The sequence below is a fragment of the Saccoglossus kowalevskii genome, chromosome 1 (genome assembly GCF_978046115.1).
Source record: "Saccoglossus kowalevskii chromosome 1, keSacKowa6.1, whole genome shotgun sequence".
NCBI lineage: Eukaryota > Metazoa > Hemichordata > Enteropneusta > Harrimaniidae > Saccoglossus > Saccoglossus kowalevskii.
This window is the reverse complement of record NC_140641.1, coordinates 26,167,692-26,182,234: the sequence shown is the minus strand read 5'-3', so window position 1 is coordinate 26,182,234 and position 14,543 is coordinate 26,167,692. Positions and strand designations below refer to the sequence as shown.

General features: G+C 45.6%; 10 non-coding genes and 1 pseudogene across 10 annotated transcripts; all 11 read right to left on the bottom strand.

Moving 5' to 3' along the window:
- Positions 1 to 367: 367 nt before the first annotated feature.
- LOC146750748 (U1 spliceosomal RNA) lies at positions 368 to 532 on the bottom strand. The gene has a single exon (XR_014930425.1). It is a non-coding gene; the product is annotated as a U1 spliceosomal RNA (small nuclear RNA).
- Positions 533 to 1,156: 624 nt separating this feature from the next.
- Positions 1,157 to 1,321, bottom strand: LOC146750747 (U1 spliceosomal RNA). Its single transcript, XR_014930421.1, has one exon. It is a non-coding gene; the product is annotated as a U1 spliceosomal RNA (small nuclear RNA).
- Positions 1,322 to 1,946: 625 nt separating this feature from the next.
- Positions 1,947 to 2,111, bottom strand: LOC146750746 (U1 spliceosomal RNA). Its single transcript, XR_014930420.1, has one exon. It is a non-coding gene; the product is annotated as a U1 spliceosomal RNA (small nuclear RNA).
- A 627-nt stretch (positions 2,112 to 2,738) lies between these two features.
- On the bottom strand, positions 2,739 to 2,903 carry LOC146750745 (U1 spliceosomal RNA). Its single transcript, XR_014930613.1, has one exon. It is a non-coding gene; the product is annotated as a U1 spliceosomal RNA (small nuclear RNA).
- A 625-nt stretch (positions 2,904 to 3,528) lies between these two features.
- Positions 3,529 to 3,693, bottom strand: LOC146750744 (U1 spliceosomal RNA). The gene has a single exon (XR_014930418.1). It is a non-coding gene; the product is annotated as a U1 spliceosomal RNA (small nuclear RNA).
- Positions 3,694 to 4,318: 625 nt separating this feature from the next.
- LOC146750743 (U1 spliceosomal RNA) lies at positions 4,319 to 4,483 on the bottom strand. The gene has a single exon (XR_014930416.1). It is a non-coding gene; the product is annotated as a U1 spliceosomal RNA (small nuclear RNA).
- A 625-nt stretch (positions 4,484 to 5,108) lies between these two features.
- On the bottom strand, positions 5,109 to 5,273 carry LOC146750742 (U1 spliceosomal RNA). Its single transcript, XR_014930410.1, has one exon. It is a non-coding gene; the product is annotated as a U1 spliceosomal RNA (small nuclear RNA).
- Positions 5,274 to 5,898: 625 nt separating this feature from the next.
- LOC146750741 (U1 spliceosomal RNA) lies at positions 5,899 to 6,063 on the bottom strand. The gene has a single exon (XR_014930409.1). It is a non-coding gene; the product is annotated as a U1 spliceosomal RNA (small nuclear RNA).
- Positions 6,064 to 6,686: 623 nt separating this feature from the next.
- On the bottom strand, positions 6,687 to 6,851 carry LOC146750740 (U1 spliceosomal RNA). Its single transcript, XR_014930408.1, has one exon. It is a non-coding gene; the product is annotated as a U1 spliceosomal RNA (small nuclear RNA).
- Positions 6,852 to 7,478: 627 nt separating this feature from the next.
- Positions 7,479 to 7,613, bottom strand: LOC146750739 (U1 spliceosomal RNA; annotated as a pseudogene).
- Positions 7,614 to 13,934: 6,321 nt separating this feature from the next.
- Positions 13,935 to 14,099, bottom strand: LOC146750738 (U1 spliceosomal RNA). Its single transcript, XR_014930575.1, has one exon. It is a non-coding gene; the product is annotated as a U1 spliceosomal RNA (small nuclear RNA).
- Positions 14,100 to 14,543: the final 444 nt, after the last annotated feature.

The window sequence follows — 14,543 nt, the reverse complement described above, 5'->3', positions numbered from 1 at the left end:
ATGCACGCACACCAAGCGGCACTAATCCCATGCCAGCGATCATCCTATCAGCGTCCGTAGCCCCCCAAATCATATGGTTGCTGTCAACCAATGGGTTTTCTTTTATGCGAAACGCGGCGTGTGAGGGCGTCAGTACTCGACAAGTACAGGTGACCTGTGGATCTGGCCAACTCTCGATTATTTCATTGCTTAGTACATCGAAAACCTGTCCATTTTTAATAAATAATAATAACTTGATCAATGGTCGACATTTCCCTGAAAATCTAGTTAGGAAACCCACATTGTTCTCACATGAGGCGGATCTGCGCGATTTCTAACTAGAGATGACCAATGTAAGAAATTAGATCTGATTTTTTAGTTTCATTATCAGGGGATAGCGCGAACGCAGTCCCCCACTAACATAAATTATGCGCCCGAGTCGCCCACATTTGGGGCGATCGCAGGTGTCAGCCCAGCCGAAGTGCAATGGGAGGGCCTCTCCCTGAGGGAACCGCCTCCATGATCACGGTTAACCCCTACGCCAGGTAAGTATGCCATTGACTGTCAACAACGGAGTACCCCATGGAATGAAACAAAACAGACACGACGGTGAGTGCCAAGAGCATCTGAAAAAAAATCGTATTCTAACTAGTAGTTGCACACAATAGACTGGTAATGTCATGACTTAAATATTAACCACATGATTTTAATGGTCGCTCATGGACATTTGACTCCACGAAATGCGTTGTATATACTGAAAATTCGCGACAAACTTGGCCACAAAGGATTCTGGGTAGAGAGAGAGAGATTATGCACGCACACCAAGCGGCACTAATCCCATGCCAGCGATCATCCTATCAGCGTCCGTAGCCCCCCAAATCATATGGTTGCTGTCAACCAATGGGTTTTCTTTTATGCGAAACGCGGCGTGTGAGGGCGTCAGTACTCGACAAGTACAGGTGACCTGTGGATCTGGCCAACTCTCGATTATTTCATTGCTTAGTACATCGAAAACCTGTCCATTTTTAATAAATAATAATAACTTGATCAATGGTCGACATTTCCCTGAAAATCTAGTTAGGAAACCCACATTGTTCTCACATGAGGCGGATCTGCGCGATTTCTCACTAGAGATGACCAATGTAAGAAATTAGATCTGATTTTTTAGTTTCATTATCAGGGGATAGCGCGAACGCAGTCCCCCACTAACATAAATTATGCGCCCGAGTCGCCCACATTTGGGGCGATCGCAGGTGTCAGCCCAGCCGAAGTGCAATGGGAGGGCCTCTCCCTGAGGGAACCGCCTCCATGATCACGGTTAACCCCTACGCCAGGTAAGTATGCCATTGACTGTCAACAACGGAGTACCCCATGGAATGAAACAAAACAGACACGACGGTGAGTGCCAAGAGCATCTGGAAAAAAAATCGTATTCTAACTAGTAGTTGCACACAATAGACTGGTAATGTCATGACTTAAATATTAACCACATGATTTTAATGGTCGCTCATGGACATTTGACTCCACGAAATGCGTTGTATATACTGAAAATTCGCGACAAACTTGGCCACAAAGGATTCTGGGTAGAGAGAGAGAGATTATGCACGCACACCAAGCGGCACTAATCCCATGCCAGCGATCATCCTATCAGCGTCCGTAGCCCCCCAAATCATATGGTTGCTGTCAACCAATGGGTTTTCTTTTATGCGAAACGCGGCGTGTGAGGGCGTCAGTACTCGACAAGTACAGGTGACCTGTGGATCTGGCCAACTCTCGATTATTTCATTGCTTAGTACATCGAAAACCTGTCCATTTTTAATAAATAATAATAACTTGATCAATGGTCGACATTTCCCTGAAAATCTAGTTAGGAAACCCACATTGTTCTCACATGAGGCGGATCTGCGCGATTTCTCACTAGAGATGACCAATGTAAGAAATTAGATCTGATTTTTTAGTTTCATTATCAGGGGATAGCGCGAACGCAGTCCCCCACTAACATAAATTATGCGCCCGAGTCGCCCACATTTGGGGCGATCGCAGGTGTCAGCCCAGCCGAAGTGCAATGGGAGGGCCTCTCCCTGAGGGAACCGCCTCCATGATCACGGTTAACCCCTACGCCAGGTAAGTATGCCATTGACTGTCAACAACGGAGTACCCCATGGAATGAAACAAAACAGACACGACGGTGAGTGCCAAGAGCATCTGGAAAAAAAATCGTATTCTAACTAGTAGTTGCACACAATAGACTGGTAATGTCATGACTTAAATATTAACCACACGATTTTAATGGTCGCTCATGGACATTTGACTCCACGAAATGCGTTGTATATACTGAAAATTCGCGACAAACTTGGCCACAAAGGATTCTGGGTAGAGAGAGAGAGAGATTATGCACGCACACCAAGCGGCACTAATCCCATGCCAGCGATCATCCTATCAGCGTCCGTAGCCCCCCAAATCATATGGTTGCTGTCAACCAATGGGTTTTCTTTTATGCGAAACTCGGCGTGTGAGGGCGTCAGTACTCGACAAGTACAGGTGACCTGTGGATCTGGCCAACTCTCGATTATTTCATTGCTTAGTACATCGAAAACCTGTCCATTTTTAATAAATAATAATAACTTGATCAATGGTCGACATTTCCCTGAAAATCTAGTTAGGAAACCCACATTGTTCTCACATGAGGCGGATCTGTGCGATTTCTCACTAGAGATGACCAATGTAAGAAATTAGATCTGATTTTTTAGTCTCATTATCAGGTGATAGCGCGAACGCAGTCCCCCACTAACATAAATTATGCGCCCGAGTCGCCCACATTTGGGGCGATCGCAGGTGTCAGCCCAGCCGAAGTGCAATGGGAGGGCCTCTCCCTGAGGGAACCGCCTCCATGATCACGGTTAACCCCTACGCCAGGTAAGTATGCCATTGACTGTCAACAACGGAGTACCCCATGGAATGAAACAAAACAGACACGACGGTGAGTGCCAAGAGCATCTGGAAAAAAAATCGTATTCTAACTAGTAGTTGCACACAATAGACTGGTAATGTCATGACTTAAATATTAACCACATGATTTTAATGGTCGCTCATGGACATTTGACTCCACGAAATGCGTTGTATATACTGAAAATTCGCGACAAACTTGGCCACAAAGGATTCTGGGTAGAGAGAGAGAGATTATGCACGCACACCAAGCGGCACTAATCCCATGCCAGCGATCATCCTATCAGCGTCCGTAGCCCCCCAAATCATATGGTTGCTGTCAACCAATGGGTTTTCTTTTATGCGAAACGCGGCGTGTGAGGGCGTCAGTACTCGACAAGTACAGGTGACCTGTGGATCTGGCCAACTCTCGATTATTTCATTGCTTAGTACATCGAAAACCTGTCCATTTTTAATAAATAATAATAACTTGATCAATGGTCGACATTTCCCTGAAAATCTAGTTAGGAAACCCACATTGTTCTCACATGAGGCGGATCTGCGCGATTTCTCACTAGAGATGACCAATGTAAGAAATTAGATCTGATTTTTTAGTTTCATTATCAGGGGATAGCGCGAACGCAGTCCCCCACTAACATAAATTATGCGCCCGAGTCGCCCACATTTGGGGCGATCGCAGGTGTCAGCCCAGCCGAAGTGCAATGGGAGGGCCTCTCCCTGAGGGAACCGCCTCCATGATCACGGTTAACCCCTACGCCAGGTAAGTATGCCATTGACTGTCAACAACGGAGTACCCCATGGAATGAAACAAAACAGACACGACGGTGAGTGCCAAGAGCATCTGGAAAAAAAATCGTATTCTAACTAGTAGTTGCACACAATAGACTGGTAATGTCATGACTTAAATATTAACCACATGATTTTAATGGTCGCTCATGGACATTTGACTCCACGAAATGCGTTGTATATACTGAAAATTCGCGACAAACTTGGCCACAAAGGATTCTGGGTAGAGAGAGAGAGATTATGCACGCACACCAAGCGGCACTAATCCCATGCCAGCGATCATCCTATCAGCGTCCGTAGCCCCCCAAATCATATGGTTGCTGTCAACCAATGGGTTTTCTTTTATGCGAAACGCGGCGTGTGTGGGCGTCAGTACTCGACAAGTACAGGTGACCTGTGGATCTGGCCAACTCTCGATTATTTCATTGCTTAGTACATCGAAAACCTGTCCATTTTTAATAAATAATAATAACTTGATCAATGGTCGACATTTCCCTGAAAATCTAGTTAGGAAACCCACATTGTTCTCACATGAGGCGGATCTGCGCGATTTCTCACTAGAGATGACCAATGTAAGAAATTAGATCTGATTTTTTAGTTTCATTATCAGGGGATAGCGCGAACGCAGTCCCCCACTAACATAAATTATGCGCCCGAGTCGCCCACATTTGGGGCGATCGCAGGTGTCAGCCCAGCCGAAGTGCAATGGGAGGGCCTCTCCCTGAGGGAACCGCCTCCATGATCACGGTTAACCCCTACGCCAGGTAAGTATGCCATTGACTGTCAACAACGGAGTACCCCATGGAATGAAACAAAACAGACACGACGGTGAGTGCCAAGAGCATCTGGAAAAAATCGTATTCTAACTAGTAGTTGCACACAATAGACTGGTAATGTCATGACTTAAATATTAACCACATGATTTTAATGGTCGCTCATGGACATTTGACTCCACGAAATGCGTTGTATATACTGAAAATTCGCGACAAACTTGGCCACAAAGGATTCTGGGTAGAGAGAGAGAGAGATTATGCACGCACACCAAGCGGCACTAATCCCATGCCAGCGATCATCCTATCAGCGTCCGTAGCCCCCCAAATCATATGGTTGCTGTCAACCAATGGGTTTTCTTTTATGCGAAACGCGGCGTGTGTGGGCGTCAGTACTCGACAAGTACAGGTGACCTGTGGATCTGGCCAACTCTCGATTATTTCATTGCTTAGTACATCGAAAACCTGTCCATTTTTAATAAATAATAATAACTTGATCAATGGTCGACATTTCCCTGAAAATCTAGTTAGGAAACCCACATTGTTCTCACATGAGGCGGATCTGCGCGATTTCTCACTAGAGATGACCAATGTAAGAAATTAGATCTGATTTTTTAGTTTCATTATCAGGGGATAGCGCGAACGCAGTCCCCCACTAACATAAATTATGCGCCCGAGTCGCCCACATTTGGGGCGATCGCAGGTGTCAGCCCAGCCGAAGTGCAATGGGAGGGCCTCTCCCTGAGGGAACCGCCTCCATGATCACGGTTAACCCCTACGCCAGGTAAGTATGCCATTGACTGTCAACAACGGAGTACCCCATGGAATGAAACAAAACAGACACGACGGTGAGTGCCAAGAGCATCTGGAAAAAATCGTATTCTAACTAGTAGTTGCACACAATAGACTGGTAATGTCATGACTTAAATATTAACCACATGATTTTAATGGTCGCTCATGGACATTTGACTCCACGAAATGCGTTGTATATACTGAAAATTCGCGACAAACTTGGCCACAAAGGATTCTGGGTAGAGAGAGAGAGAGATTATGCACGCACACCAAGCGGCACTAATCCCATGCCAGCGATCATCCTATCAGCGTCCGTAGCCCCCCAAATCATATGGTTGCTGTCAACCAATGGGTTTTCTTTTATGCGAAACGCGGCGTGTGAGGGCGTCAGTACTCGACAAGTACAGGTGACCTGTGGATCTGGCCAACTCTCGATTATTTCATTGCTTAGTACATCGAAAACCTGTCCATTTTTAATAAATAATAATAACTTGATCAATGGTCGACATTTCCCTGAAAATCTAGTTAGGAAACCCACATTGTTCTCACATGAGGCGGATCTGCGCGATTTCTCACTAGAGATGACCAATGTAAGAAATTAGATCTGATTTTTTAGTTTCATTATCAGGGGATAGCGCGAACGCAGTCCCCCACTAACATAAATTATGCGCCCGAGTCGCCCACATTTGGGGCGATCGCAGGTGTCAGCCCAGCCGAAGTGCAATGGGAGGGCCTCTCCCTGAGGGAACCGCCTCCATGATCACGGTTAACCCCTACGCCAGGTAAGTATGCCATTGACTGTCAACAACGGAGTACCCCATGGAATGAAACAAAACAGACACGACGGTGAGTGCCAAGAGCATCTGGAAAAAATCGTATTCTAACTAGTAGTTGCACACAATAGACTGGTAATGTCATGACTTAAATATTAACCACATGATTTTAATGGTCGCTCATGGACATTTGACTCCACGAAATGCGTTGTATATACTGAAAATTCGCGACAAACTTGGCCACAAAGGATTCTGGGTAGAGAGAGAGAGATTATGCACGCACACCAAGCGGCACTAATCCCATGCCAGCGATCATCCTATCAGCGTCCGTAGCCCCCCAAATCATATGGTTGCTGTCAACCAATGGGTTTTCTTTTATGCGAAACGCGGCGTGTGAGGGCGTCAGTACTCGACAAGTACAGGTGACCTGTGGATCTGGCCAACTCTCGATTATTTCATTGCTTAGTACATCGAAAACCTGTCCATTTTTAATAAATAATAATAACTTGATCAATGGTCGACATTTCCCTGAAAATCTAGTTAGGAAACCCACATTGTTCTCACATGAGGCGGATCTGCGCGATTTCTCACTAGAGATGACCAATGTAAGAAATTAGATCTGATTTTTTAGTTTCATTATCAGGGGATAGCGCGAACGCAGTCCCCCACTAACATAAATTATGCGCCCGAGTCGCCCACATTTGGGGCGATCGCAGGTGTCAGCCCAGCCGAAGTGCAATGGGAGGGCCTCTCCCTGAGGGAACCGCCTCCATGATCACGGTTAACCCCTACGCCAGGTAAGTATGCCATTGACTGTCAACAACGGAGTACCCCATGGAATGAAACAAAACAGACACGACGGTGAGTGCCAAGAGCATCTGGAAAAAAAATCGTATTCTAACTAGTAGTTGCACACAATAGACTGGTAATGTCATGACTTAAATATTAACCACATGATTTTAATGGTCGCTCATGGACATTTGACTCCACGAAATGCGTTGTATATACTGAAAATTCGCGACAAACTTGGCCACAAAGGATTCTGGGTAGAGAGAGAGAGAGATTATGCACGCACACCAAGCGGCACTAATCCCATGCCAGCGATCATCCTATCAGCGTCCGTAGCCCCCCAAATCATATGGTTGCTGTCAACCAATGGGTTTTCTTTTATGCGAAACGCGGCGTGTGTGGGCGTCAGTACTCGACAAGTACAGGTGACCTGTGGATCTGGCCAACTCTCGATTATTTCATTGCTTAGTACATCGAAAACCTGTCCATTTTTAATAAATAATAATAACTTGATCAATGGTCGACATTTCCCTGAAAATCTAGTTAGGAAACCCACATTGTTCTCACATGAGGCGGATCTGCGCGATTTCTCACTAGAGATGACCAATGTAAGAAATTAGATCTGATTTTTTAGTTTCATTATCAGGGGATAGCGCGAACGCAGTCCCCCACTAACATAAATTATGCGCCCGAGTCGCCCACATTTGGGGCGATCGCAGGTGTCAGCCCAGCCGAAGTGCAATGGGAGGGCCTCTCCCTGAGGGAACCGCCTATTTTTGTTTTAGGGTGGCAAAAAAAAACCCTACTCTAAGACAAAGAATACCAACAACAACAAAAACAAAGGAAAATCTACTCTAACCTACAACTGTGCACCCTAGGCAGGCCAGCCACGCTGGGTCTAGGCACACGAGGTTACGATCCTCCCTGCCTGATCTTTTGAAACAGTTGTTAAACCAAAAGCACGACAAATAAATAAATAAAAGGCTAACAGACAACAGGAAAGATGAAACAAAAGACAGAAAAACAGAACCCTAAAGTTTAGATTTCACTTTGGAGTTGGTCTTTTCGATGAGGAATTGCCATTTTTCCGAGACGGTATCGGTGTCCTCATTATTGATGTCGGCTTCGATTCTGGAACTAATATACCTCTTGGTGTTTATGAGGACTTCTGCATATGTGACATGCTGTTTTTCAAAGTTGGCGTAGCATCTGGATTTCCAGATTTCATGTTTAATAACATTAACCATGTACAATATGACGGCCTGAATGTGAGCTTGGAGTGGCGAGGCGAGAATCCCATAGTACACAAGATTTTTGCTGCAGATAATGGTGATTCCGGTGTTATGACGGATATAGTGTTCGAGCCAGGACCAGAGCAAGGATGGTGTGTCACATTCTAAGAACAGGTGGTCGAGAGTCTCTACTTGTGAGCAGTCAACTCTTGGGCAGGAGCGAGAAGTTATGCATCCCCAATGATATAGGGTGCTCTTTGTCTTCAGAGCCTTGTGAACGATTTTCCAGGCCAGCTCCTTCAACAGGTTATCCAGAAGAGGACTGTGGCACGATGCGAAAATTTTACTCCAGTTCATGTGGGGAGCTTTCAAGATGACGTGTGGGGTATGCGATAGTTTCTCAAGGAGAGTGGAATACACAGATTTTGTAGATATGATCGTCCAGTTGGATGTGCAGAGTGTCGCATGGTTTTGTTGACAAGACTTTCTGAGGTGAGCATGCCATTGTGGTGGGTCAGAAAAGTGCGGATACAGGTTAGACCAAGGCAGAGCCAGAATTGCTAGAAGGTTTTTATTCGCCCAGGACAGAGGGAAGAAGCGATCTGGGAGATCCGACACCATAGAACTACAGGAACTTTGAATAAAAATGGCATCAGCCTTCATTTGGATGTTAACCAGGCCCAATCCCCCTTCTTGTAGAGGCAGATAGAAAGTTTCCCGCTTTATAAATTCTTTCTTCCCAGACCACATGAAGTTGAAAACCAGAGGAGTGAGCGTCTGAATGACAGAGTTGGGAATATTGTAGATGTGTGCAATGTACCAAAGTGGTGCGGTAACGAGGTTGTTTATGACGATGACTTTTCCGACCATTGAGAGACGTCTCTTCTCCCATTGAGTAAGAGTGGTTTTAAACTTCTTGACGCAACTGTCCCAATTGACGGCACTCATATCGATGCTCCCAAACCAGAAGCCATTGATTTTGATTCTGACCCCCGTCCAGTCAATGTTATAAGGCTTGTCTGAACGGTTTCTCCAGCTTCCTAGGAAGAGACCTTTGCATTTCGTCATATTGAGTTCAGAGCCCGAAGCAGTACCAAATCTCTCAAAAAGTTGGAACAGAGCCTTGAACGACTTATTATCAGTAACCAGAGCTGTGGAGTCATCTGCATATTGGAGAAGTTTGCATTCAGTTTTTGATCCAGGTAGTTTCACACCTTTGATTTCGGTTGAACTCTGCACAGCTGCTGCAAGCGGCTCCATGAAAATGATGTACAGCAAAGGTGAGAGTGGGCAGCCCTGACGGACACCCCTAGATAAAGAAAAGGCAGGGGACACATGCCCATTGACGGTGACCGAACTCATGATATCATTGTAGATCGTCTTGATGTAAGAACAGAAGAGTGAGCCGCAATTCAGCTGCATGAGGGTTTTATATAGGAATTTCCACTCAACCCTATCAAAGGCTTTTTTCTGATCCAAAGAAACGATAGCACTGCCAAAGCCTCTGCTATTAGCAAAAGTGGTGAAATCTCTCAGGATGCGCACGTTTTGGTGAATTGACCGCCCAGCAACACCACAGGTTTGGAAAGGCCCGATAACAGATGGAAGAACAGAATATAAACGGGTGGCGAGAGCTTTCGTGACGATTTTGTAGTCAACGTTAAGAAGGGATATAGGTCTTTTATCCTCAGGGCGCACTGCTTCGTGATGATTACCTTCTTGGGGTGAAGGCTTATTCACCAGGGTGATTAGACCCTGACGCTGGGAGGTGGATAGTTGACCTTGTGTCATGGCGATATTAATAACTTGGGTGAAATCTTCTCCTAGATCTTCCCAGAAGAGCATATAAAATTCTTTGGGAAGACCATCCAAGCCCGGGGTCTTATTATCTTTCATGTTCTTCAGAGCATCATGTAACTCTTTCTGTATAATTGGTTTGTCAAGTTGTTGTTTTTGCATGTCAGAGAAAAACCTGGTGAGCTTGCCCAGGAAGAAATCTTGCTCCTTGCAGTCTAAGTTTGGTTGTGATGTATATAATTTACTATAAAATTGGGCAAAGACAGATGGGACTTCATCCGGATCTGACACCACTTTGCCTTCAGCATTGATAACACTGGAGACCAGCTTGCTCTTGCCACGTCTGCGTTCTGTAGTTAAAAAGACGCTTGACCATCTTTCCTGCTCTTGAATAAGTTGTGCTCGCGAGCGGATTTTCGCCCCTTCCAGTTTCCTAAGCTGTAAGTCATGAATTTTCTTTTTGGTAATGTGGTAGGATCCCAGGGTAGCCCGAGTACGGTCTCCCGAGTTAAGCTTATGTGTCAGTTCTTTAAAATGATGAAGAAGTTTGTTCAGCTTTGCTCTATTGTCTTGCGATATGCGTTTTGAGTGCGTGGTGATTAGTGATTTGGCCCGAGCCTTGACTGTGTCCCACCAGTCCAAAATAGAGTCAAAGGCAGGTTTAAGGGTCTTCCATTGTTGGATGTGTTTTCTTATGCTACTCCTGACTACAGGGTCTTGGAGGGTTGAGATATTACACTTCCATACACCTCGACCTCTTGCGATGGATGTTGGCATCTTGAGTACACAGGTGATGAATTCATGGTCAGAGAATGGACAAGGAATGATTTTAGATTCAGTGGTCATGTTTTTGGGGGTCAGAAACTTGTCAATTCTAGATGCAGAAGCGTTGTTGGCACTCCTCCAGGTGAATTCCTTCGTTGAGGGATGGGAAATGCGCCAGTGATCAGTGATATTATAGTCAGAGCAGATGGAATTAAGGACATCAGAGCCGGCCCGGACTTCTGGGCTATCAAGTCCACCAAGTTTGTCAAGCAGTGGATCACTGACACAATTGAAATCACCACATAGGATTGTCTCTTTGTTTGGGGGCAAATATTGAGCAAGAGAACCGAAGAAGCTAATGCGAGCCTGAGGATTATTGGGGGCATAGACAGAACACAAACGAAAGGAAGTGGTGCCATGCGTGATGGAGACAGAAACAACTCTGCCTTCAGAATCCGTATGAACTTCATTGTACTTCGCTTGGAAGGCTGGAGAGAAAAGGATGGCCACGCCTCTTGAGTGTTTAGACCCAAGGCTATACAGGATGCGTCCACCCCATTCCATCTCCCATTGCTCCGCATCATCACAAGAGCTCATATACGTTTCCTGGATGCAGATAAGGTCGAATTTGGCGCTATGGCAGTGGTTAAAGAAGGCGAGTCTGGAGGCTTGGTTGCGTAGTCCCTGGATGTTTATAGAGGCGATGGTAGTCATGATATTACTGGTTAAGGGTGAGACACTGCTGTAAACTTTCTATCGTCTGCTGCGATAAGAAGTGTGTATGTGTTGTGTGTACATGTTTTGTCCAAGCCAATGTTGTGCCGGAGGAAAATTTGCAGGCTGACACCGGACAAAATAATTTCACTCCCCTCTCTCCATGTTCCTTCTTACAGTGGGAACGCAGGCTGGCAAAGGATTCAGCAATGAATTCGCAACCAATGCTGGCGAACTGGTTGCAAGTAAACTTAGCATTTTTAGTAACAATTTCATGAAGTTTGGTCACTTCCGGTGGTTTCATTTTTTTTGCACTTTCATCTGTTTGACCATCATCTGAGAAGTGTCTTTTTCTATCTTCTGTTGGAGGTTTCGTGTTTTCTGGACCAGGGTGGGCTGTAGCTGGCTGCGGCAGTGTGACTATGGCAGTCTCATATGATGATTGAGAGCTTTCACCACTACTGTGGGCTGGTGTTGGTTGATCCATTTCATTGGTCATATTCTCCGTGTTGGCTGGGATCTTGGGTGTCTGTTTTTGGGTAACAGATGGTTCGTTTGATTTGGTAACTGGTAACCTAGAAGAGGCCGTGGGAGCATGAACAGGAGACTCAGACGGAGGGTTGGTGGTTGTGTTGGCGGTTGTGTTTTCTCCGGTGGTATTTTCTATGACCATATCTTCAATGGTGGGTAAACAGTCCTGGCATGCGACTTCTACATATGGGGATTCGGATTTTTTGGAGCACTTGGTACATGATTCTATAGTTGCTTCTTTTGGAGGGACCAGATCTGAGCAGTACATGCACTTGATGTCCAAGGCTGCAACGAAGTTTCCACATTTGCAGCTAGAGGACATTGGTGGCGCATTTGCCCATGAGGGACTTTTAGAGACTTGGTTAGCAAAGGAGATTTTGCAATTCCGAGCGATGTGACCGGGTTTGTGGCAGATAGTGCACACAATGGTTTTGTCACAGTCATTTGTCGAATGGCCATGCTCAAGGCATCTGTTGCAAATGGTGGTTTTGCAGTCTTTGGATAAGTGACCTGATTGCTGGCATCTGTTGCATGTTCTCACTTGTCCCATGTATGAAACCCAAACATTACGTCCGGAGATACGTAACGCAGATGGAATGTTAGATCTCAATTTCATTTTATATTGGCGGTTACCATTGAACACTTTTGGAGCGAAGTGGTAGGTACAGAAGCGGGAGGCCAAGACCTCGCCATATTGGCTAAGAGTGTACCGAATTTCGTTGTCGTTGGTCTCAGATGGGATATGGAAAAGGGTGACGATCGTGTACTCAGTAAAATTTTTGCAATCTTCTACGCCATGCATCTTTTCAAATTTCCGTTCATTTTCTCTTCTTTTGCTGAATGAAGTGAATGTTATATCATACTTGTTACCAGGCAGAGGCTGGACACACGTCAAGTCGTCAATATTAATACCTAACTCTTTAATTCTTTTGAACAGGTCAACTGGTTTGACAGGTTCAGTCAACGTGACCGAGATAGAGGAATCTCGCCTCATTCTCGTCAGAGCAGTGATCAACAATCGGGGGAGGATTTGGGAAACGGCGCAAAGGCCAGTCCTCCAGATAGGTGACACCAACCACACAGGATACACAGGACGCCAAGTAGAAAACTAGCGACAAGCAGACAAAAAATGGGTAAGACTCACCAAGCAGAGCAGAACGAGACAGGAGCTGGTTTCTTCAGGAGCGCTTCGCAGTGTCTTCTCTTCACGGCAGCTTCCGGACTTTCCCCGGGGGCCAAAGATGGCACACACCCGGGGAGACAACAACAAATACAGTAACCAGAAACAATCAAGCAATTACTCACCAAAGAGAAGCAGCAAGGATAAGGGTTGATCAGCAGTCAAGTCACCAGTAGCAGGAAGCTGGACAATGGTTATACCAACAGCAGAAAGCAGGCCTAGAGATCACGGTTAACCCCTACGCCAGGTAAGTATGCCATTGACTGTCAACAACGGAGTACCCCATGGAATGAAACAAAACAGACACGACGGTGAGTGCCAAGAGCATCTGGAAAAAATCGTATTCTAACTAGTAGTTGCACACAATAGACTGGTAATGTCATGACTTAAATATTAACCACATGATTTTAATGGTCGCTCATGGACATTTGACTCCACGAAATGCGTTGTATATACTGAAAATTCGCGACAAACTTGGCCACAAAGGATTCTGGGTAGAGAGAGAGAGAGATTATGCACGCACACCAAGCGGCACTAATCCCATGCCAGCGATCATCCTATCAGCGTCCGTAGCCCCCCAAATCATATGGTTGCTGTCAACCAATGGGTTTTCTTTTATGCGAAACGCGGCGTGTGAGGGCGTCAGTACTCGACAAGTACAGGTGACCTGTGGATCTGGCCAACTCTCGATTATTTCATTGCTTAGTACATCGAAAACCTGTCCATTTTTAATAAATAATAATAACTTGATCAATGGTCGACATTTCCCTGAAAATCTAGTTAGGAAACCCACATTGTTCTCACATGAGACGGATCTGCGCGATTTCTCACTAGAGATGACCAATGTAAGAAATTAGATCTGATTTTTTAGTTTCATTATCAGGGGATAGCGCGAACGCAGTCCCACACTAACATAAATTATGCGCCCGAGTCGCCCACATTTGGGGCGATCGCAGGTGTCAGCCCAGCCGAAGTGCAATGGGAGGGCCTCTCCCTGAGGGAACCGCCTCCATGATCACGGTTAACCCCTACGCCAGGTAAGTATGCCATTGACTGTCAACAACGGAGTACCCCATGGAATGAAACAAAACAGACACGACGGTGAGTGCCAAGAGCATCTGGAAAAAATCGTATTCTAACTAGTAGTTGCACACAATAGACTGGTAATGTCATGACTTAAATATTAACCACATGATTTTAATGGTCGCTCATGGACATTTGACTCCACGAAATGCGTTGTATATACTGAAAATTCGCGACAAACTTGGCCACAAAGGATTCTGGGTAGAGAGAGAGAGAGATTATGCACGCACACCAAGCGGCACTAATCCCATGCCAGCGATCATCCTATCAGCGTCCGTAGCCCCCCAAATCATATGGTTGCTGTCAACCAATGGGTTTTCTTTTATGCGAAACGCGGCGTGTGAGGGCGTCAGTACTCGACAAGTACAGGTGACCTGTGGATCTGGCCAACTCTCGATTATTTCAT